Genomic DNA, 25,612 nt, shown 5'->3' with positions numbered 1-25,612 from the left:
AAAATTTCTGTGGGATTCCATCTCACAAGTAATTTTAAAACCCTAAGTTGGAGTTGTAGTTCAAATGGCAGAGCTCCATCTGAACAGGCATAGGAGCCACTGGAGTTGAAACCTCAGTACTACTGAAAAATGGAGTTAAGATTCGTAAATAGTCAGTTTAGCCATCCAAACCTATAAACAAATGTATTTCCTTGTGAGTAAAGATTTGATCTATTGTTAAGTACATTCATGTATAAGAATGATTCTACCAGTAGATGTTCAATATTAAAATTTTTTGAGACATATTTTGGTTAAAATTTTAAGTTCTTATTATTATATACTTACAGAGTAATCATGCAGCCAGATCCTTTTCTAAATATTATGTTTTCTAGATAGTATTCAGAACATACATTACTTCATTTAGTTGTATCCAAACTGAGAGATAAACATAGGAAAAATAATTAAAAATGAAAAAACAGTTTCTTGATTATTATTTCTTATTTTTTGATTGGTTAGGCTAGAACCTATTGTGTTTTATGGATTCTCCCACTGATTTTTTAAATTATTTTTTATCGTAATGTATTAAGTCGTTACAGTTATATTCAGCAGATAGTAGATGCATTACTTCTCACACATTGATACCCTTTCTCATGGTTGTGTCCCATTCCTATCCCCCTCCCCCCACCCAATCATCTTGTTTTCCCCCTTCCCTTTCCTATTTCAATAAAACAAATAAACGTATATACTATATGCCAGGTAACAAAGTCAGGTATGATAACAATATGAGATTAAACAAAGGTCAACAAAAGAGAAGAGAAATAACATAGTACGTTAAGAACAACAATCATACAAGATAAAGGTCTTGTTTCTACATCCTAGAGATCCTTTCATTAAGTCTCATCCTATATGACCTATGTATCTAGGTTTTGTCCTATTGTAATCCTCTGCTAGGAGAGTCCTAGATTTGTACTAATTATTACAAATGAGGGAAACTATTGAGCCTATGTTCCTTTTGATCTGTCTTACTTCACTTAATACGATTTTTTTCCATGTCTTTCCATTTCCTTACAAATGGGGCAATGTCATTCTTTCTGATGGCAGCATAGAATTCCATTGTGCATAAATACCACATCTTCTTAATCCATTAATTGACTGAGGGATATCTGTATCTTCACTGTGATAAATAGTGCCACAATGAACATCATTGTTGTATATCCTTGTTTCTGGACTTTTGGGTAAATGCCAGAAGTAGAATTGCTGGGTCATAGGGGAGCTCTATGTTTAGTCTTTTGAGGAACTGCCATACTGCTTTCCATAGTTGTTGAACAATTTATACTCCCACCCACAGTTTTACCACTGATTTTTAACCTCTATAAATAAGTACACTTACCCTAGAATTCCCTATATGTTAATTGTTTTTGTATTTTTCATACATAAAAAAATAAGTTTCATATATTTTCTATTGACACCCTAATGGTCAGAACAGTTATTGCTTGCTAAGAGCGCTTGTCTCTGGTAAGTGTATGAGCTAGAATAGATGAGGGAGGGGTAACTCTATGAGAAGTTTAACCTTTTCTAAAATAGTCTGATTGTATTTGTGCATGTCTGGTTAATATTTTTATTTGTTATTTTAATGTATACAGAGATTACAGTTATATTCACCAGATAGTAGATGCATTGCTTCTCACACATTGATATCCCTTCTCATGTTTTGTCCCCATTTCCCTCCCCCTACCCCCTCCCAGTCATCTGGTCCCCCCCCTTCACTTTCCTATTTCAAATATACAAATAAATGTATATACAGTATGCCAGGTAACAAAGTCAGATACGGTAACAATATGACATTAACCAAAGGGCAACAAAAGAGAAGAGAAATAACATAGTACATTAAGTACAACAACCACACAAGATAAAGCTCTTATTTCCCTATCCTGGAGACCCTTTCATTTAGCCTCATCCTATATGATCTTATGTATGTAGGTTTTACACTGTTTTAATCCTCTGCTAGGAGAGTCCTAGGTGTGCACTATTTATGACAAATAGGGGAAACCATACTTTTTTAACTTTACAAAATCAACAAGTATACCTTTTCAGTTCCTGATTATGCCAGGCAAGAATAGGGAAGATATAAGAGTTAGGCACTGTAATTTTTGTGAATAAAACAGGTCATTGCACAGTCATTGGAATATCTATGTTATATTTTTAATCTGTTGTTTTTATCTACTAGCATGCAGAAACAAAGAAATCAAAAGTAAAATCCTGCCAGAATAATTCTGATTTGTTCATAGTTTTGGAAATTATTCAGCAAAAAAACATTGGCCGTGCTGCCATATTGTGCAACAAATTAATATCAATCGAGAAGAGAGGGGTTGCTGGTTTCATTACAATAGTCTTGATAAATTAAAAGTAATAAATTCAGTTGAAAACCACGAGGATGTTCTTGTAATTCTGAGTTGTACATTTTTTTTTGTTTGTTTTCTGGTTTCTTTGGAATTTCCTCTGGGCTTTGTTCAGAGGGTGGAGACATGCTCTGTGATTCCCTCCATTGTCACCCCACCCTCCTGGAATGTAGCAACTGATTTTTAAAGGTTAAAAACATGACTTCTGAAAGGAATGTGTTATTTCTTTTTAGTCTAAGTGAACTTGAATTCAAAGTAAGATTAGTGTAAGATACTTCTGCCCTTGGCATATTTTACTGCAGAAAAGCTAGTTGATCCAGACGTTAATTCCTGGTTAGTAAGATAATATTCATAACTGGGTGAGGTTCTAGAGATGGAATAACTTGGCGTAACACATCTCTGACTGAAATCTAAATACCACCCTTGGGACCAACTATGAATTGGTCTGTCTGTGTGAATTTCAGTTTCCCTTCACAGCTAATCAAATATAGTCTGCAAATGTGTAAAAGAAACTCCCTTTCACAGTTCTGTTCTGACCTTTCTAGCTTACACATTTGCTCTTCTGTCTATTAATTTATAACCTTTATTCTATGACCAAAGCAATCAAGAGTTATTGCTAAGTGGCATTCTGGTTTAATTTTCTAAGATGCACTTTTTATAATTTGGGGAAACCTCTATATTGGTGGTAATGGGAGCAGCAATGGCTGTGATAGCCAGCATATAGTTAGCTTTGCTTAAACACCATACAGTCTGCTTTGAAGACCTTATAGAATTCAGCTGTGAATCCATCTGGCCCTGGGCTCTTTTTAGGTGGAAGTTCTCTAATTGCCATTTCTATTTCAGAGCTTGAAATAGGCCTGTTGAGTTGGGTTAGCTCTTCTTGGTTCTGTGTGGGTATGTTAATATTGTCTAGGAATTCATCCATTTCTTCTAGATTGGCGTAAAGGTTTGAGAAGTATTCCCTCATGATATTCTGGATCTTGGTAATTTCTGTCGTGATATTACCATTTTTGTCTGCGATTTTGTTTATTTCGATACGCTCTTTTCTTTTTTTGGTAAGATTTGCTAAGGGTTTGTCAATTTTGTTAATTCTTTCAAAGAACCAACTCCTTGTTTTGTTGATTCTTTCTATAGTTTTTTTGGAGTCCAAATCATTTAATTCTGCTTTGATTTTAATAATTTGCTTTCTTCTACTGGGATTAGGGTTGGTCTGTTGCTCTTTTTCCAGGAGCTTAAGGTGAGACATTAACTTATTGGTTTGCGATTTTTCCAACTTGTTGTTGTAGACACTCAGCACTATATATTTTCCTCTGAGTACTGCCTTTGCTGTGTCCCAAAGGAGTTGGTATTTTGTGTGCTCCTTATTGTTAAATTTCATAAACTGTTGGATTTCTGTTCTGATCTCTTCGATGACCCTTTGGTGATTCAACAATGTGTTGTTCAGTCTCCATGAGTTACAGGGTTTTCGTTGGTGGAGATGTGTGTTCAGTTCCAATTTGATGCCTTTGTGGTCTGAGAGTGTGCATGGAATAATTTCAGTGTTTCTGAATCTGTCCAGGTTTGTTTTATGGCCTAAGATGTGGTCTATTTTGGAAAATGTTCCATATGCTGCTGAGAAAAACGTATATTGTATTGTTGCTGGTTGGAATATTCTGCAGATGTCACATGAAGAAATGCTCAACATCTCTGGTCATAAAAGAAATGCAAATCAAAACAACTCTAACATTCCACCTCACTCCAGTTAGAATGGCCAGGATCAGGAAAACGAATAATAACAGATGCTGGAGGGGATATGGCCAGGAGGGATCACTACTACACTGTTGGTGGGAGTGCAAACTCGTTCAACCACTATGGAAAGCAGTGTGGCAGTGCCTCAAAAGGCTAAACATAGAACTCCCCTATGACCCAGCAATTCCACTACTTGGCATTTACCCAACCATCCAGAATCTAAGGCATACTAAATCCACTAGCACAACAATGTTCATTGCAGCATTATTCACCATAGCAAAGATATGGAACCAACCTAGATGTCCCTCAGTTGATGAGTGGATCAACAAGTTGTGGTATTTGTACACAATTGAATTCTATGCTGCTGTCAGAAAGAATGGCATCACCCCATTTGATAGGAAATGGAAAGACTTAGAAAAAATCCTATTAAGTGAAGTAAGCCAGACTCAAAGGAACTTAGGCTCAATGGTTTCCCTCATTCATCATAATCAGTAGAAACCTTGGGCTCTACTAGCAGAGATCTGCAATAGAGCAAAATCTTGATACATAAGGCCATATAGTATGAAGGTAATTGAAAGGACCTCCAGGATATTGAAACAAAAGCCATATAACGAATGATTGTTGTCCTTAATGTACTATGTTGTCTCTCATCTCCTTTGCTGTCCGTTGGGTATCTCATATTGTTACAGTATCTCACTTTGTTATGTGATATATTGAATTTATTTGTATTTGGTTATTTGAAATTTAATAGGGAAGGGGGGAAAACCAAGATGGGTGGGAGGGTGGGGGGGAGGGTAATGGGTACCAAGACATGTGAAAGGGTATCAATGTATGTGAATTAATGCACCTTCTATCTGGCAAATATCATGTAACCCTTTTATTAATTACAATAAAAAATTTAAAAAAAGAAAAGGAATGGGGCTCCAAGCAAAAAAACCAAAAACCAAAAAACACCATACAGTCTCTCTCATGTGTAAGAATTTTGCAGAACGGAGCCAAGATGTGAACAAATAGAAATATACAGTAGGTATCATGCCTTAACATACATAGCAAGATTGAAAGATAAAAAATAGATTTGGATCATGTTCATGTAATATATTCCAAACAAAGCTTACTGCAAATCTTACTCTAAAGTGCTAGCAAAAAGTAAGAATTTAAGGGGTATATTAGTGTCAGAATTAGTTTTTTACAACATCTCAATTTTCTTGTTTAATGTTCGCTATAAATTAAATAGATATGGGTTAGACTTCTGAAAGAAAGTTAACATTAGATTTCTTGCCAGTTTTCTGCCTTTAAAAGACTTTATCATACACTCTTTTAAAAATCTCTTTATTACTCTAATTATCAACCAATCATATTGCTATTACTATTGTGAAAATGGTCTGAACAATTGCCCTTAAATAAGGAAAACAATGTCAATTTACATTTACAGGGTTGAAAATTGAAAATAGGTTCTATTCAGTCAAAATTATTTTAGGCAGAGTATGCTTATGATCACTAAGGTAGAGTAGATAGGAGGATCAGAGTTCAAGGCCTGTCCTGGTAAAATTACTAGGAGCTTTGTCTGAAGAATAAACTAAAAACAAATAGGGTGCTTGACTGGCAATCAGAAAGTCCTAATATAAGATAGATAGAGAGATAGATAGAGAGATAGATAGAGAGATAGATAGAGTCAATCTTGATTAAATAACAAGAATGCTACTCAGGAAGTAGAGATTGGGTGAATTATTGTTTCATGATTCAGTCCTAGAATAAAGTTTGTAAGTCCTCATCTCAACCAATAACATGTCTCATACTGTTGAATTTTTCTTTTCTTACTAAAAATCAATATATTGTCCTAACACATTAATCCATGACAATCAGGTAGGATTATTTATTAAATGGTGAATATTCTCAGAGATGGCAATGTCTTGTTGTGATTATATATTCCACATTCAAAACCTCTACGTGTCGTATTAAAATTCCTATTCAAGTCTTCCTGACCATTTTTGGCCTTCAGTGCCTACAACTTCAGTTAACTACATCTCAGCTGTTACTCTTGAGCTTCACTTGCCACTAGGTGTTGCAATGGTCATGTGTTCTGCAAACTTAATTCACTGATACATGAAAAGTCATTGAATTTCAATTTATTTAATTTTGTCTTACAAAGACAGTTGTGGAGACTGTTTTTGTATCATGGAAGGAAAGCTAGACATTTCCCTCATGTCAAAAATTAAATTTATCTAAAAAACTAAATTTATCTGATATATAAAATGCAAAGCCAACATACTATTTTGACTGGATATTACTATGATTATTATTACAGTCTTGAGGCTTGACCACTGTCCTTGGGCGTCCTTGAGACTAACACTCTACTGTTTGAACCACAACACCACTTCCAACTTTTTCTGTGTATGTAGTACCAAGGAATTGAACCCAGAGCTTCATACATGCTAGGCAAGTACTCTACCACTAGACCATGCTCCTGGCCCCTGGATATTATTTTTGTACTTGAAAAATTTTTAAGTGAATAGTATATATCATATGAGATCATTTGTAGGTTACATTTTCTTGCTATTGAAAGAAAATAGGGAAAAGGAAAGAAAAAATATAAATATGTGTTTGTTCATTTATAAATATTTATTTTATGATGATTGTATCTTAAATACTGATTCTTCTCTGTAGTATCTGGTTTATAAATATTATCTGCTAAAATTAAAATTGTTTTACTTTAATAGCTTACAGACCATATTTTTAAGGTATACCCTGTCAATTTATTTTCTGAAAAATAACTCAAAAGAATCAGTTTCCCTTTATCTAGTGGTTGTCTAAAGCCAGTTTCATTAAGAGTTCTTGAGAGCACATGTAGCAACTTAGGTAGCTCAGATATTTTATGGAAACGAAGTGTTCAGTGCAATGTTCTTTTCTCTAATCCACATAAATTGAGTTTTTAATCTTTATCAATATTCATGATTTTATTGCTATAAAATTTATAAATTGCTATAAAGTTATCACTTCTTGTTTTTTTTTTGTTTTGTTTTTTGCCTGTCCTGGGCTTGAGCTCAGGGCCTGAGCACTGTCCTTGGACTTTCTCAAGGCTAGAGCTCTACCACTTGAGCCTCAGCACCACTTCCGGCTTTTTTCTATGTATGTGGTACCGAGGAATCAAACCCGGGTCTTCATGCATGCTAGGCAAGCACTTTAACCACTAGGCCAAACTCCTGGCCTCAAGTTATCACTTCTTGTGAATAGCAAAATACATTCTTCCTTAGACATTTGTGTCATTTTGTGAGGGGAAATTAAGCATACTTGCAAAATCAGTACTTTATTGTATTTTTATGTTCTATTCAATTTAGATAGGTTATAAATAGATACAACATGAATTAATTTAAATAAAATATAAAATGAACTTTTCTAGAAGCTTTTAGGCCCTTAAACTATCTATGTATGGAAAAGCCCAAAGACATGTGGGAAAATTATCAGCGGGAAGACAAGATGAAATAAAAAGTGATGGGAGGGCCTACGGAAGCCCCAGGTGAAACTTCAGACAAGTTGTTCAAAAACCTCACTCTCTTTTCAAACTTTCATCCATAAATTAGAATATTGATCTAGATAATTAATAGGAGTAATTTGAGATTATGTATTACATATTCCTGTATTTTAATCTACAACAACTCCGGGCTTGGACATTGTCCTTGGACACTTTCTGCTCAAGGCTAGCACTTTACCACTTGAGCCACAATGTTACTTCCAGCCTTTTCTGAGTATGTGGTATCGAGAAATCAAACCCAGGGCGTCGTGCCCACTAGGCAAGCATTCTACCCAGCACTGTTTTTCATATTCCAAACTTTATTATAGGGATGACACTTGTGTTAAGTGAATTGATATTTGTAGATGATAGTAGAATATCTTTCCTTTTAATTCATCAATGGATGTTCCACAATGGGTGATTCTTTTTCTTATGTTTTTTAAGTTAAGCAGCCAGACCTATTCCTGTAAAACTCATATGCATCTATCACTTATCAACTTTTCCGCATCACCTGAATTTGTTATAGGTTCTTTGTGATATATGACTCAACGACACTATATTCTTTTTTAAAATGAGGAAAGATGGCAACAAAGAAAAATAACTGGATTCTCAGTCTCTTTAGCTAGATGAATATATATAGATAGATCACATAGGATATAAATTTTTACTTCTATAGTTTCATAACTATATGTGGTGAGAGAGAAAAGGATATTTATTCTGTGGTATAAGGTAAGAAAAGACTGGGCATTCTATGCATGAGATACAAAAAGTGAATCAAAACTAGCAAGCTTTGTTGAGAAAAGTGTAATTTCTGTAATTTTTTTATGTGAATTTCACATACAGTTTATTCATTTAAATGTTAGGAAGTGCCTGGCAAATAGCTTATTCTATAGTCATGCACTTTTGGGAAACTTTGCATGCCATAACCCTTGCCTGAGAATCATAGTATATTTGGGCTTTATTGATTTAACATTTCCCAAATGTGTTCAGATTTGAGATCACTTAACTGTAGTACTCTGTCCCAGAGCAATTTATTATTACAATTATTGCTACTTCAAGTATGTATCTCTCAGAATAATTGAAAGTGACTAAATATTTATTGACTTCAAAACTTGACAAACTTAAAAGCAAAATCTAATTTAAAGCAAATCTTTAAATATGCATTTGACATTTTCACTGTTTGCCTTATGGTAATGAAATATTTTGATAAATGACCTATGGATGGATCTGTATTTACAAACTGATTAAATTTATTTTCTTAGATGAAATTAATCTATACTTCTTCAGATTAAAGAGATATTCTTGTCACTTTTCCAGATTAAAATCTCATTTCCCCCTGAAAAAAAAATGTGAATACACAGGACAATTCTCTTTCTCTTTTCCTTTTTTCCAATTTTCTTTCTTTTATTTTTTAACTCAATTGTTGGTTTAATAGCATGTAAGCCGAAATATTTTGTCATGAATTTGCAATTTACTTGATGTGTGACTTTTGTTATTTTGTTATCTGGACTAGATGACAGAGTATATTTTGGATTTCTCTTAGTTCCCAACAGAAAAGGAAGAAGTTGTTCACATAATGTCAGGATAAGTGATCTTTTTAAATCTCAGTGTATGACAATGTGGATAGAATTAGTCACAATTCTCAAAAGCAAGAAATACAAGGAGATTTATTACAGACCTGTTTCTTGCTCAATGTAATTTTATTTAGCAATTAGGAGTTACAATGTAAATGAGGATGTGGAACTCAGTGTTTGTCAATTGACAAAGCTTTTCTCACCATGGATTCATTCCCAGGCCACCACACTGGAGTCTCTGTGTCTCTAGTCTTAGGCCCAGGAGATATTCTCCACTATTTTTTTAACTTTCTTTTTAGATTTTAATAACATTGAATTTTACAGCATATTTCAAATGTCATGTTTAAAAAGTATTCAAGAAGGGAATCTCTATACACAACCATATTTTTTTGTTATCATCAGTGGCACTTCTCTCATGTATCCTGACAATTTAGCCTATTCTTTCCAAAGGAAATTCTATTTTTTTATGAGCAAATTTCAAGAAGCCTAATGCTTAGTTTTTACATATCTATCAGTGCTTCTCTGAAATTAGACTTTGTGGAAATCTTAGTGGAAATATAAACACCACTAAAAAATACACATAAAAATCTATGACTCTATAGGCATAATGTTTTATTACATAGATTAGTATATATATATGACATACAAACCCTCAGCCTAATTTTAATTATTTTCTAAAATCTAAGTGCCAGTGATTGTACATAGAGTTTCCCTTCTTGAATATTTGTTTGTTAAATATGTCATTTGAAATATGATGTAAAAATCAATGTTACTAAATTCTTTAATAAAAAAATAAAAAAGTTAAAAAATTCTCTTATTCCTTAAAAGTTTCAAAAATTTCCCCTTAAACTGTTATTTGTTGAACATAGTTCATAGTTTCTTCATAGTTTTTCTCACATCACATAAATTATCTCTTCTATAAATATTCATGGGACACCATCAGAGTAATTTTCCTTTTCTCTTTTGTTATGCACATCATCTCAGCTAACCTATATAGTCTTGCATATATATATATATATATGTGCCTTTCTTCCATTATATAATAGCCTTCTCATAACTTGTACATTTTTCATAGTGATAGGTGTGCAAGAAATATTTGCTGAACTAATAAACAAATCAATAAATGCATTTTCATTTCAGATTCCCTAAAAAAATGATTACAGTATCTGTGTACAGAAGTGGTTCTGTTTTTTTAACAGAGCAGATTGTAAAAGACTCTGTAAAAAATAAAACCACTATAAAATTACTATACTTTTAATATAAAAATACCTTATTTAATATTTAAAAGCTCACTTAAGGGTATGTATTTATGTATATATAAATGTACATATATTTATGTACAAACTGATGATGGCATTGCTATCTAGTTGTAACTCTTCTGGCACATTTCAAAATCTCTTTCAGAAAAAGTTCAAGGATTTTTGGATATTTGACTTTGTTTTCTTTTTAATACTAAGTGAATATAAACAGCATACATTGTGGACTGAAAATGAAATGATAGAAAAAAGAAAATAAGTATTCCTGCCTTTTCATATCATTTGTTGGTTGCAACCAGACACTCTGGCTTAACCAATGACATGGGTACCTAAAGATGATTGGGGGGGTGGAGCAGTGGGAGGAAAACATGCGAAGGGTATCAGTGTTCAAGAGGTAATGTACTTATTATCTGATGAATATAACTGTAACCCCTCTATACATCAGACTGATCATAAAATAAATACTTTTTATAAAAAGATAAACTGTTACATGGTTTTGCTTACAGAAAAAGTATTTCAGGACCAATGGCAGGAAAAGCATTTTTGTGCCTTATAAAAGCAAAAACTGAGGTTGGTTTTAGCTGAAAATTCTACCTAAATGACTTTTAAGATTAAGATTGTCTTACTACTTTACAAGCAATAATAACACCATTATAGCTGTGTTTAATGACCATTTATAAAAAATATGATATAAAATACAACATCTGTATGCAAGATTAGTGATTTATTGAGTTCACATATATTTTGCTACCTTTATTTATTTATTTATTTGTTTATTTATTTTTTGCCAGTCCTGGGCTTGAGCTCAGGGCCTGAGCACTGTCCTTTCTCAAGGCTAGAGCTCTACCAACCACTTGAGCCTCAGCACCACTTCCGGCTTTTTTCTATGTATGTGGTACCAAGGAATCGAACCTGGGTCTTCATGCATGCTAGGCAAGCACTTCAACCACTAGACCAAACTCCCTGCCCCTATTTTGCTACCTTTATTGATTGTTTTCCTTCATGTTACTCTGTATATGATTTTATATTCAAAAGGACTTTTATTTTTGAAGTACTACATGACACTGTGGTAAAAACCTTGAATCCATTTACATAGGTAAATAGAAGTATTAACAAATAGTTCTTCCACTATGGTCCATGATTACAATTCCTTAAAAAATAATATTGCATACTAGTATGAAACATGTTTTCCAACACTGACCTAGTGTTTCTACATGGAAAACAGAATAGATATAACAAACTATATTACATTTTTGTAATGATAGTTTCATGGAAATGTCATAAAATGACACATACCTTATAGACATCATGAAGCCTCTGTATTTAGTCTGCAGTAATTTGGTTTGTTCATGGGTCCTGCATTTAGGGTTTGGACACCGTCCCTAAGCTTTTGTGCTCAAAGCTAGAGCTCTACTAATGAATTGGGGGTCATTAATTGGAGATAAAAATCTAATGGACTTTCCTGCCTTAGCTGGCTTGGACTGTGATACTCAAATTTCAAGCTCCTGAATAGCTAGGATTGTAGGCATGACCCCCAGCACCCAGATAAGCCTGTATGTTTAAGAGAGAAACTTCATAAATAGGCTGAATTTTTTAAAAAATAAGTATATATTGTAATAAATGCTTAGAGAAACAAGTAGGGACTTGAGATAGAAAATTTCAGAAGACATTGGGCTGAGAGTTTGGTCTAGTGGTAGAACATTAGCCTTGAGAAAACCCAAGGGCAGTGTTCAGACCCTATGTTCAAGCCCCAGAACTGGAAGAGAGAAAAGAGAGAAAGAGAGACAGAGACAGACAGAGACAGAGACAGAGACAGACAGACAGACAGACAGACAGGAAGGGAGAGAGAGAGAGAAGAGAGAGAGAGAGAGAGAGAGAGAGAGAGAGAGAGAGAGAGAGAGAGAGAGAGAGAGAGAGAGAGAGAGAGAGAGAGAGAATCTGATGAGGAATAACTCCAGGCAGGTAATTTGTCATTTTTGAATGAGGTATTCCATGAAGAAAGGTTATAAGAAAAGACTGCACAAGTGTCTCATTACTGATTTTAGAGGGAATGGCTTTAGCTTTTCGCCATTAAGTATAATACTAGCTGTGGGTTTGTCATACACAGCCTTTATTATATTGAGGAAAGTTCCATGGATTCCTAGTTTCTCCAGAGCTTTTAGCATAAAGGGGTGTTGAATCTTGCCAAATGCCTTTTCTGTATCACTAACCAATGGACATTTCAGTTTCACTATAACCTTAGAAGATCATTATCATATATGTGTTTCCTTATTGACCGAAACAGCACTATGTGGGTCAGATGCATAGGATGATGATAAAAGTGGTTGGCAAGGTTCAGTATTATGAGAGTTAGCCTGTTCTAGTCATCTCTCATTATTTTTCTGGTAGACTCAGCCATTTCCTAGCCTATATATGCCATATTCTCCCTATATTAATCTTTTTCCCTTATGGCTGTTGACTTACCAATATATCCTCTCCTCATAAATAATAAGGCACATAATAATAATAAGACAGCTAATATTGAATTTATCTTACTAGAGCATCTGTAAAAACCATTATTTGCAAATAAGTTTGTTTTTATAGAAACTAAAGATTAGGAATGCAAGATTCTTTGAGGAAAATGAAATACTTAGAACTTTATCAAACTATCTTAATTACAAATTATTTCATTTTTATCTTTTTAAAGTTTCTAATAGAAGTCGAGTTTTAGGTTAATAAATTTCTTTCAGCATAGTAATCCTGAATAATTTTATGGGATATTTAGTTGGTTAACAGATATTTATTTGGTTAACTCTTTCATGTTAGTCTGTCTGTTCCCTTTGGCTGTTTCTCATATTGCTTCTTAGTCTTTAATGTTATGAGATTTCATTATGATAGATTTAGGTAATGAATTTTTATTCATTTGCCAGTTATTTATAATTTTTGTGGATGAAGATTGACAACTTTCATCTGTTTAAAAATTTCACAATTGTTTGTCAAATATCTTTTATACCCTATTCTTTTAGTGCTTTCCTTAGGGGCCTCCACATAGACCATGTTAGACAAAAGAAAAGAAATTACCAATCCTTAAGGGGCTGGAGGCGTAATGACATTGGTATGGCTCTAGTGGTAGAATATCTATAGGTTCCTGAGTTTAAATCCCTTTTTTAAAAATTGACTTTATTTAATATTTTAATATGATTACCAATAATATTTTAATAAGCAAGAAATGCTGATGCCAAAGCAATGAAATTATAAATACAAGGTGTAGCCAATATAATGTGATACTTTGCCCAATTTCAGATATTCAGATGAAGAAAGCAATAATTTGCATTAGTGAAAGTGGGTGACATGAGTGAAGCCCAGCCACAGCCTCCCTCCCTCAATCCAAGGAAAGGGTTGGTTAGGCAATGGGGCCTGCATCACTGAAGTGCTGCAGTTTGGGCAGCCCTTGTGTTAGAGATTCTGGAAATTCTGACTCATCCTTTGTGCTTTACTTCCTAAATGAATCACTCAACAGGCCAGAACAGAGAAGCAAATGTGAAAAGGGAGAGAGAGAACAGAGATAAAAAGGAAATTTCATGACTCTCTAATGTGTATCAGTGCTCATAATTGTTTTCTGTGGTAGTGAGTAGTCAGAGTGGCCTGTATTTGGAATTCAGGACTTTTACTGTACCAGAGGAAGATTTTGCTTCACTTTCTGTTCTGTTATGTTGTCCAGGCTCATCCTGACCAAATACAGAACAGAAACACAAAATTTTTTTCTGAACTATTTCAGTTTAATGCACTCACTAAGTAGAATACTAGAAGCTCAACATTAATTTCAGGGGAAATTTTAATTTTATCAATTCAAACTAGTAATGTTTGTTTATGTTCTGGACAGGACATTGTCCCTGGCAATGTTTAGAGTTCATGGAGAGGGGTGAAACTGGAGAAAATACATAGTAGTTCTATTTTTGGCCATTCTACAAGCAGTTTTGATAGGATCCACACTTCAACCATGAGGCAGCTACAAGCTTTCTTGTAATGGGGACCAAGCCATGTGAAAGGGTATCAATGTATGTGAATTAATGTACCTTCTGTCTGGCAAATATCATGTAACCCTTTTATTAATTACAATAAAAAAATATCAAAAAAGAATTCTACTGATTCATGTAACTTTAACCCTCTGTATATTAATTACACAAAAACAAAAAATTAAACCAAAAAATTATTCTGACTTACTTTTTCCTTCCAAGTATCCTAATGTTTTTACAGAAGGACTAATATATACCATTTCTAGCATTCTATTGTCCATGGTTGAAAGAAAAATATACATTCTAAAAGAGAATGAAATGAAACATGAGCATATAAATTAATGTAGTTTAACAACAAGGGTATGTGGTAGTTTATATGATCATTACAGGATCTGTTGCTGCCTGTGTTTTTTTTAATTACTTTCTAATTCTAATGGTCCAGAACAATGTTATATATCTCTTAATTCAAGCTGCTCAGTGTTTACAGATTGTGAGGATTGTGGCACAAGACCTGACTCACAAAAAAAGTTCACAAGACTATCTCTAGGCACTGTAGCATCTACTTGTCAACCTAATTATGTAAGAAACATAAATAGAAGGTTTGTAGTCTAGACCAATCTGGACATAAATATGAAACTTGTTGTTCTTAATGTACTATATGAAGTTAATTTTTTCTTTATTTCCCCTTATGGCTAATTTTGTATTATGGCTGTATCTGACTTTCTTACCAGGTATATTGTATATAAGTTTATTTTTTTTTATTTGAAATAGGGAAGGAAAGGGAATAACCAAGATGGTTGGGAGGGAAGGAGATAAGGGAAAGGGGAACACAAGCATGAAAAGGGGTATCAAGATTGGAGAAGAAATGTACCCATTACCTGATGAATGTAACTGTAACCTCTCTCTATCTTATCCCAACAATAAAATACAATAAAAATTATTTTTAACAAAGAAAACCATTGAAAGTCAAAAGGCTCTATGGATAAAATAACATGATATCAGTTAAGAGAGCATCATAGAACAAACACCTGTTGTATGAGGGGCATCAAATGATTTTTTGGTGGGAGATACTTAAAGATAGAAAGCCTTCATCCCTGTCTTAGAGAGTGTACATACATCCAACAAAAGGAGAAGTAATGCCTGTGCAAGGAATAAAAGAGGTAAATTATATTTAGATATTGTGAGTGACAAAGCTAGAAATGAATTTGAAAGTCTTTCATATGGCTGGAGAATTGGAAAAAAAGACTTTTTTTGGAAGCATTGTAAATGCATTTCTGGATGCTGGAGGAAAGAGACAAGCAAGAGTAAATTTATTCCTTTGTGTGACTGCAGTTGGTTGGTACACGAGTCAGTAGGGAGACGTTATGGAAATGAGAGTGCTAAGATTGATGTTGTTGCTAAGTAACCAAGAAGCACAAATCGAGGAACCGATTTTTCTTAGGGAAATTGTTGTAACTTAGTAAATCTTTTGAGCTAAGTGCTGAGAAAGGAAGTCAGGAAACAACACTTGCAAAATTTCACATCAGGATACTGAAATGAGATCCAGAGGGTAAAAGGCAAAAATCTTCCATGGACTACTGATGAAGTTTGCCTATACAGAGATTTAACGATGGCATACAACTGACTCTTTTTCTTGACTTTTGAAGGTACAAATGACAACACCAGAAGCATCAAATATCATAATTCAGAAAAACAAAAAAAAAGAAAAGAAAAACCTCTCAACTCTGTCTCCATCTTCTGTCTAAAATATCTGCTCACTTTCTTATGTATTCTATAAAACATTTTTGATATGAAAACCATAGAAAAATATACACAAAGGTAATCATATAGTATGCATGGTACTGACCCTATGACTTGAAATGTTTTTATACGTAACATTTAAATTTCATGATCCCAAAATATCTCATTCTGTACATTTCCAATAATCTATGTGAGCAGTTACTGCTGCTGGATATTTATGTATGTTTTCTTTCTCATTATTTAATTATCTGCCTTATTTATCCTTCAAAAACCATCTCCTGGGCTGGGAGTATGGCCTAGTGGTAAGAGTGTTTGCCTCGCATGGGTCCAATTCCTTAGTACCACATACACAGAAAAAGTTGGAATTATTGGTGGTATGGCTCAAGTGGGAGAAAGCTAGCCTTTAGAGAACCCGAAGGCAGTGCTCAGGCCCTGAGTTCAAGCCCCAGGATTGGAAAAACAAAAAAACAACAACAAAACAAAACCCTTATCTCTTGTTCTGTTCTTTGCTTGCTCTGCTCTTGCACAACAACTCCCAGCACAATCTTGAAGTGGAAGTCCTGCTTTGACACAAACATTCCTCTTTCTCTCTAGGTAGCAACTTGCTCCCCATTTCATCTCATCAGTGAGACAATGCTTTATATAATGATATCCAACTACTAATCTTGATTTCTCAAAAAGGTATTCTATTGATCATACCACTTTCTAAAATATTATACTTTAATTTATTTAATGATTCACTTCACTAAAATATGAGTTTGAAAAGACTAATACTCTGTGTGTATGCTTAATTGCTATTAGCTTTCTGAGTAATGCATTTCCAGATATTTTGTGTCTAAGACATACTCTTAAATATCTTATTATTTATTAATGTTATTATTTAGACATTACTGACTCACAGCTTGACTGACTACTTGGTTCTCAAAAATCTAGCACTCAGTTCCTAAAGTAAATAAAAGTATAATCATAATTTGGACTTTTATAGCTTTTTAGTTTCTGCACAGATAAAAGCATTGCTACTAAAGTAGAAAGACAGCCAACCAACTGGAAAAGATTTTTACTGATAATATACCAGAGAAATGCAGAAATGCTTAATATCCAGTATCTAAAGGGAACTCAAGAAATCAATCCCTCCAAACTCAACAAATCAGTCACTAAATGGGCAAGGGAACTAAAGAAAGACTTATCAAAAGAACAGGTTAAAATGGCAGAAAAACATATGAGAAAATGCTCATCATCCATGGTCATAAAGGAAATGCAAATAAAAACGACTCTATGATACCATCTTACCCCAATTAGAATAGCCAATATCCTGAACTCAGACAATGACAAATGCTGGAGGGGTTGTGGACAAAGAGGAACCCAACTACACTGCTGGTGGGATTGTAAAAAAAGTTCAACCATTCTGGAAAGCAGTTTGGAGGATTCTTAAAGAACTGAAAATAGACCTTCCCTATGATCCCGCCATACCACTCCTGGGCATCTACCCTGAACATCATAACCCAGAATATGATAAGGACACCTGCTTAGCTATGTTCATCTCTGCACTATTCACAATAGCCAAGAGATGGAAACAACCCAGATGCCCTACTGCAGAGGAATGGACACAAAAAAATGTGATACACACACACACACACACACACACACACACACACACACACACACACAGAGTGGAATTCTACATAGCTAACAGACAATATAAAATAATGGCATTCACTAGGAAGTGGATGAAGCTAGAGCGAATTGCGTTGAGTGAGATAAGTCAAGACACATGGTATCCTTAATATGTGGATATTAGATCCAAATGGTACAAGAGCAATGATTCAGTATTTGGGTACCCAATGTTATGGACATAGTCTTGGAGATATAAACATAACTACATAGACGTAAAAATCTATGATGGCTTATATACTCTATAGAGATAATGTTATATTTACATAGATTAATATGTATCTATGCCATACCAACCCTCATTATGTTCTAAAAACATAATTCTAGTGATTGTATATAGAGATTCCCTTCTTGAACACTTGTTTGCTAAACGTGACATATGAAATATGATGTAAAAATCAATGTTAATAAATTTTTTAATATAAAAGTAAAAAAGTATAGTCATATCAAGTCATAGATACAAATTTTAAGTATTTTTCACTCAAATGAATAAATAAGATCCCTTATTCTAACAATGAGTAAAATTAATATAGTTGTATGCTTAAATAATTATCTTTCAAACACTTTCTAGGTAATAAATACACTGAATAATATAAGAAGTCATTTTATATGCTAGTAAAGATTCTATTTGTAAAACAAATTGATATGTTTTACAGTCAGGATTCTCAACAGCCAAAATAGAAAGAAATGGTAATGAGTGTTGCTCAAATTTAAATGATATAAAAAACAGGTTTTATGTTCTTAATTTTTAAATTATCTTTAAGTAGTTGTGTAGAGGAGTTACCAGTCAGCACATCAGTTCATGAGTAAAATGTGTCATGATCACTTTCCCCATCCCTCAAGCTCTACTTTCCCCTCTATTTTCTTAACGTTGTTGGATATGCATTAAATTTTGACTAAATTCTTCTTCCCAAATACATTTCAGTAAATAATGTTTATCCACTATTCAAGGAATAGTAGTTTCAAACATGATTGCAGTACAATTCTATTGGTTTTACTTCATTTTTTAGAATTGCAAAATTTACCACAACTTTCTTCAGCAATTTTGGAATGACACAACAAAATGCATCATTAAAACCCCCAGCTCTTTTGACAAGTGTTGTCAGAGGTTTTTCATTCCTTCTCACAAAGAAAACATCTATATATTAATTCAGAAAACATAGATGAAATTATCTCCTTTAAAAATTAAATAATTTTAGCTGTGCATGTACCTCTTATGCACAGCAGTCATTCATCAATAAGACTGTTAGTTTTTGTTTTTAAAACTGTTACTAATCATAGCATACAATATAAGAACAAGAATATACCTTGCACAGAAACAATCTCGTATCTAGATGATAAAATGTACAGCTAAATTTGATCTGTTACTAGCCATTTAGGCACAGGCATGGACTTTATGAATGGGGCAAGAACATAAAATAATCACAGGAATGTGGTAATATCTGTAGAATTCTCCAATGGACACATGACCAAGAAGCAGAGTTTGTACTGTGTTCTGTTATCCCTCATTACCCATAAGGAAATCATTCCAAAAAGGTGCAAAGACCAAAAACAGATGGCTATCTATCCATGGGAGCATTTATATTTGGCCTCTGAAAGGTCCATTTGGCATCTACTAATTAGTGAATATTTTGTTATTGGTGAACATTTGTCATTATTTCGTATCTAAAATTTCAAATAAAATGCCTATTTGGGTAATTTTTTTAGCTATAAAAGAATGAACTTGTACTGATAATGTATTTATTTTAGTATATATTCTGTGTTTTCTCTTTTGACATATACTTAACCCTTTGTAAATTGTATAGTCAATTCTCTGGCTTTGGAATAGTTTTGTGTTATTTTGTTTAGTAGTCGCAAGAAACAAAAGCACTGAATAGTAAATATCTCTAGACACTATTGTCTAGTGGAGTCTTTCTATAAAGCAAAATTAGTTCTTTACTATATAGGAACATTAAAGACATTTCAACTGGCCTATTAATGCCCTAGTTTTTCTCAAAGCTAAATACTATTGAACACTATGAAGTCATAATTTTCTATGAGTTTCTTCTGTAAACTTTATGAGATTCATTTATATGTAATTATCAATATCATAGAAATCTCATATGTACTTCTTTAAAAATTATATGACACCTACTCTATTTGAGGTAATATGGTATGAACTGAAGATAGCATCCTGAATAATAAAAATTACTCCCTCACTCAGTGTGGCTAGTTGAATAATAACTACTAAAATGTCTATGTTCCAATCCTTTGAACAGGTGATTGTTAAAATAGCAGGCAAAGACTTTGAAGATATAATCAAACTATAGATGTTGTGATTAGCATGATTTCCCCTGGAGTATATACATAAGCTCAAATGCAATTCAGTGTTCCTCAAGAAAGGCACAAGTAAAATTGGCACAGGTGAAGTGAAAAAGGCAGTATAATAATGGAAACAGAGATCCTGGTGATGTGGATCCAAGCCAAGGAAGCCACAAACTCAGAAGCTGGAAGAGACAAGGAACAGATTGTCACCTAATGGCTGTAGAGGGATTCCAACCCTAGTGATACCTTCGTTCTGTCCCAGTGATTTAATTTGAGACTTCAAAAAATAGGGCTAGAAGGGAATCGATGGGTGTTGATTGAAACTACTAAATTTGTGCTAATCTGCTCTAGCAGCCATGGAAAACAAATACATGAGAGAACTCAGAGTTTAGGGAATGAAACAACATGAAAGTGAGTAGTTGGAATAAATGAGAGCCTACTGGAAAGTGGGAGAAGAAAAAGGAATACAGATGAAGAATATTATCTGTAGAGGATTTAAGTATTAAAATACAAATACTAGTAAGTATGAACCAGTCACTGTGGGCTCACACCTATAATCCTAACTACGCAAAAGACTGAGATCTGAGGATCACTATTCAAAGCCACTTGCAGCATCAAAGTCTGTAAGATTTTATCTCCAATAAATAACCAAAAATCCATAAGTGGAAATGTGCCTCAAGTATTGCTGGTTATTTCTATATACCATAATGTGTTGTCAAAGTAGTTGTATGGATGTGTGAATAAACTTTTAGAGTTTTGAGCTTATACTTTTGTATAAGCTAGATAGAATTTGGGTGAGTTTTGAAATTTGTTTTTAATGATTTCAGTAATTGAGAGAATGGCAAGATATGTTATAGTAATGAAGACTTACTATGATCATGTTTCCATCTTTTGGCTGTGAAACAGAGGAGAAAGACAAATTATATAAGGGACAAGACATGACAAAGAAAAGTAAGAATGCAACTGTTCATTCTAGTTCTATACCCAACGCTAACAAAATGAATTAGCCAATCGTTAGATGCTGAGAATTTCATTTCTACCTCATAGCATTACTCATTATTTAAATTTTCAATTTTCTTGGGACAGAAACCAAATACCTCCATAGAACTTCCTAAAGTACTTGAATTAGAAATGATACTTTGAGAGAGTGATTCAAGTCTTGCGGCCTTTCCTTTCTGTCTACTTCGTGTCTGGAGACGAGCCGTCCTGGGCTTGCTCCTAGCAGCGTCCTTTGGAGTCGCTCGGTCTGGGATTGGAGTGAGACCCCAGTCCTAGGCTGGGGCTCTTTCCATAGCGAGGAGACGGATTCGGAGGGGCTACAGACCAAGATTGTTGAGAACCAGATGTATGATGAACGTCTAGAGATAAAGGATTCTGAAGAGGTTGCAAGTAGGTGTACTCCAACCTTAGGAAATCAAGGGTTTCCTCATTCTGCCCATCCTCCGAACAACACCATGGCTGATAACAGCAGTGATGAGTATGAAGAGGAAAACAACAAGGAGAAGAAGGCCTCACAGCTGACACCTCAGCGGGGCTTCAGTGAAAACGAGGATGATGATGATGATGATGATGATGATGATGATGATGATGATGATGATGATGATGACTCATCCGAAACAGACTCTGATGAAGACGATGATGACGAAGAACATGGAGCACCTCTGGAAGGGGCTTACGATCCTGCAGATTATGAGCATCTGCCCGTTTCTGCAGAGATTAAGGAACTCTTCCAGTACATCAGCAGATACACGCCTCAGTTGATCGACCTGGACCACAAACTGAAACCTTTCATTCCTGATTTCATCCCAGCTGTTGGGGATATTGATGCATTCTTAGAGGTTCCCCGCCCAGATGGAAAGCCTGACAACCTTGGCCTGTTGGTACTGGATGAGCCATCTATGAAGCAGTCAGACCCTACAGTGCTGTCACTCTGGTTAACAGAGAATTCCAAGCAGCACAACATCACACAAACACATGAAAGTAAAGAGCTTGGAAAATGCAGAAAAGAATCCCAAAGCCATTGACACCTGGATTGACAGCATCTCTGAGCTACACCGCTCTAAGCCCCCAGCGACGGTGCACTACACCCGCCCCATGCCCGACATTGACACCCTGATGTAGGAGTGGTCCTCAGACTTTGAAGAACTTTTGGGCAAGGTGAGCCTGCCCACAGCGGAGATCGACTGCAGCCTGGCTGAGTACATAGACATGATCTGTGCCATCCTAGACATTCCTGTCTACAAGAGTCGGATTCAGTCTCTCCATCTCCTGTTTTCCCTGTACTCAAGAACTCCCAGCATTTTAAAGCTCTGGCTGAAGGCAAGAAAGCATTCATCCCTCCATCCAACTCCACCTCCCAGGCTGGAGATGTACAGACGCTGACACTCAGCTGAGCCTTCCTGGCGCAGCTTCATGTCTGGGGCAGAGAGATCCTTGTCAGCCTCCTGGCATCCGCCCGCTCTGCCACCGGCTCCAGCAGTGCTCCCTCTTCCTGTCTCAGCAGCCTGCTAACTGCCCAGTCCCAGGACTTGCTCTGCCAGCCCCTTATCAGAGGAAGAACCAGAGTCCTGACACCCACAGAGCACAGGCTGGAAGGAATTGTGAAAAGATGCTTTCTTAGGGATAGGGCTAGGGAGAGCATTCCTCTGATTCATTCCTGAAGTTGGCAGTGGTTTACAAATAAAAATGCTCTGTCAGGTTGTGATGACAAAAAAAAAAAAAGCAATGATACTTTGACCATATGTACCAGGTACACAGTGGAAACCCAACACTTCCTGCTTCCACAGTGTCCCCAACTTACCTGAGACAAGGAGCTCAGGGCCCCTTTCCAGTCACTCTTCCTGGCTTCTGGCCCAAAGCCTTGGTAAACTAAACCATGTCTATATTTCAATTAGATGCAGGTTTGCAAACTCAGCTCATCAGGGAGGTCTCACTTCATGTTATATTTTGGCAAAGGTTTTCAAGGGATAATTGGCCTGCGTTGCAGTCTATGTAACATTGCTATTAATGCAAATGCACACAGACCTGCAAAAGAGATTATAATTCATCTAGACAGATGGCAGTTTTCTGTTTGGTTTTATCTGTAGTCTGAGAGAATTCTATTGACAGAACTTTTTTAATGTTTTATTCATGTATACAACAATTTTGCTTAAATGATCAGTGGCACATAGTCTAGGAAACCCTCTCTCTCATTATTCCTACAAGCATACCTTCATTTTGTTTTTTTCTAGCACATATCATTATGAAAACATCAGACTAGTGGGGTTGCAGTCAAGTCACCTGTGGTAACAATATATGTGCTAATATTCGCCTAATAAAAGATATACTTAAATACCTTACAATTTCTGCCTCTAATTTTTTTCTGCTTTTAATTTTACCACAAAACTATGAGATGATATTAAATATATTAACTCTCAGATTCATAACTAGATAGCCTGATGTTGCATATGTATTAGAAATTCCATTTGCACAAATGTGCATGTTATTCATTTGCATTGCTTTTTCATAAGCTATGCCATTATCTTCTTTTTAACTTGTCTGTCTGCCTCTCACCTTCTCTCTCCTTTGCATGCATGTGGGAGAGTCGTAGATTATTACGCTATCTCTATCTCTTTAATTTTAATCCATGTCTGTCTAAACCCAGAAACTTGAGCCATTCCAAAATTGTTTAATCTGCATAAGATCTAAAAACAAACCACTTCTGTTTTTACCATTTTACTATACTGTACATACTGGAACAAAAACTAGTTGGCTATTTAATCAATGCCAGCATGAATTTTACAAAAATATCATTATATTTGAAAAACTATTTAAATTTATTTAGAATTTCAGTAGGACTCATTCATCCTTGCTAGCAGATGTAAAAGTAGAATGTGCCAACTGTGTTTCAAAGTAATCTTTCTAACCCATTTGGAGCTGTTTCACGTAGCATCACTGTGGATTTCTATGCTTAGCACCTCATTTTTCCAATTGTTTATTTTTGAATTACAGTGTAGTTAACTTCTTGAAGTTTCCTTTGACAAGTACAATATTTTCATTGCATGATGACTTTTAAGTTCTGTGTAGCATATTTTTATATTATTGCAATCAATTCCTACTTGAAAACAGCTTTTGATTCATACGTGTATTTCTGAAAAAAGAAAAAGAAATAGAAAAATCTAAATATGCAGACTAAGTGTGTCTTGACAGCTTGACACTAGCAAGACCTCCTTTACTTGTTGCTTTCTCCCATTCTCAAGAGGTTTGAAAAGGAGCTCATACTGCTGTTCCCTGGTTAGATGTTTCCAGATATGAAATACACTTAATTTTTTTAAATAACAGCATAATTCCTTATGTTAATTAAAAATAAAAAGCTCAACATGGATATTCAATTGTTGAGAAATGTTCTTGTGAAATATGACTTTTAATTTTTTTGCTTGTTTTACTTTGTTGAGGCATAATTAAATTATGTAAGTCAAATGTGTAGTAAAATTCAGACTTTTAAGTGTGCAGTTTATAAGTTGTGGCACCTACATATGATCACACTGGAAGAACATCCATCCTCCCCAAAATTTTCCACACATTGTACTCAATGTTTTCTACCTGTCTCCAGGCCTGTCAACCACTGACCTGGTTTTATAATTAAAAATTTGCCTTTTCTGGAGTGCTGTAGAAAATTGTACAACATGTCACCTTTTGAGTCGAGTCTCTCTCTTTGTTTTTTTTTTTTTTTTTTTTTTTTTTTTTTTTTGGCCAGTCCTGGGCTTGAGCTCAGGGCCTAAGCACTGTCCTTGGGCTTTCCTCAAGGCTAGTGTTCTACCCTGAGCCACCACACCATTTCTGGCTTTTTCTATGTATGTGGTACTGAGGAATTGAACCCGGGTCTTCGTGCATGCTAAACAGGCACTCTACTACGAGGCCAAACTCCCAGCCCCAAGTCGAGTCTCTTTTATATAGTGTAATGCCTTTGAGATAAGTCCATGTACATGTGTAGCAGTGCTTCTTTTTAGTTTTACCACTGCATATGTACACATACCACTATTTATCCATTCAGCTTACAAATTATTTATACTACCAATAATAATAGTAAATGCTTTAGTTACTTATCATTACTACCTTTATAAAATGCAGCTATTATTTTAAGATTCTTATGTATGCTTGTTACATTTTTAAAGATTCAATTTTATGACATATAGCATAATTTTTTAACAACAGAGATAGATTTGAACTCAATCATCTCTTTCTAGTGATATTTGTTTTTACACTCTTAAAAATTATCTGAAAAATGTAGCAAACTAGGCATAAATCATGAATATTTATGTTTCTAAGCCTCATAGAAAGACTTAAAGTAGTAGAAAGTCTTCATACACAAGACAAGGACAATGTGAAGTCAGAGTAGCCCGCTCACTATGAGTAATAAACAAACTGTCTATCAGGACTACCTGAGAAATGCTGATGGAGCACAGTGGCTAAAGCTTTC

General features: G+C 34.7%; 1 protein-coding gene and 1 pseudogene across 1 annotated transcript in view; both read left to right on the top strand.

Annotated features, from left to right (window-relative positions):
* The window catches only part of Xrcc4 (X-ray repair cross complementing 4), a 166,430-nt gene that overhangs the window by 119,615 nt on the left and 21,203 nt on the right, over window positions 1-25,612 (top strand). The gene's annotated exons all lie outside the window — the stretch shown is intronic.
* LOC150064269 (intraflagellar transport protein 46 homolog pseudogene) lies at window positions 21,351-23,064 on the top strand (annotated as a pseudogene).

Source organism: Megascapheus bottae, chromosome 4 (assembly GCF_031878675.1).
Source record: "Megascapheus bottae isolate mThoBot1 chromosome 4, mThoBot2.hap1, whole genome shotgun sequence".
In the NCBI taxonomy this organism is placed as follows: Eukaryota; Metazoa; Chordata; class Mammalia; order Rodentia; family Geomyidae; genus Megascapheus; species Megascapheus bottae.
The sequence above is the reverse complement of the archived record's forward strand: the minus strand, read 5'-3'. Positions and strand labels throughout refer to the sequence as shown.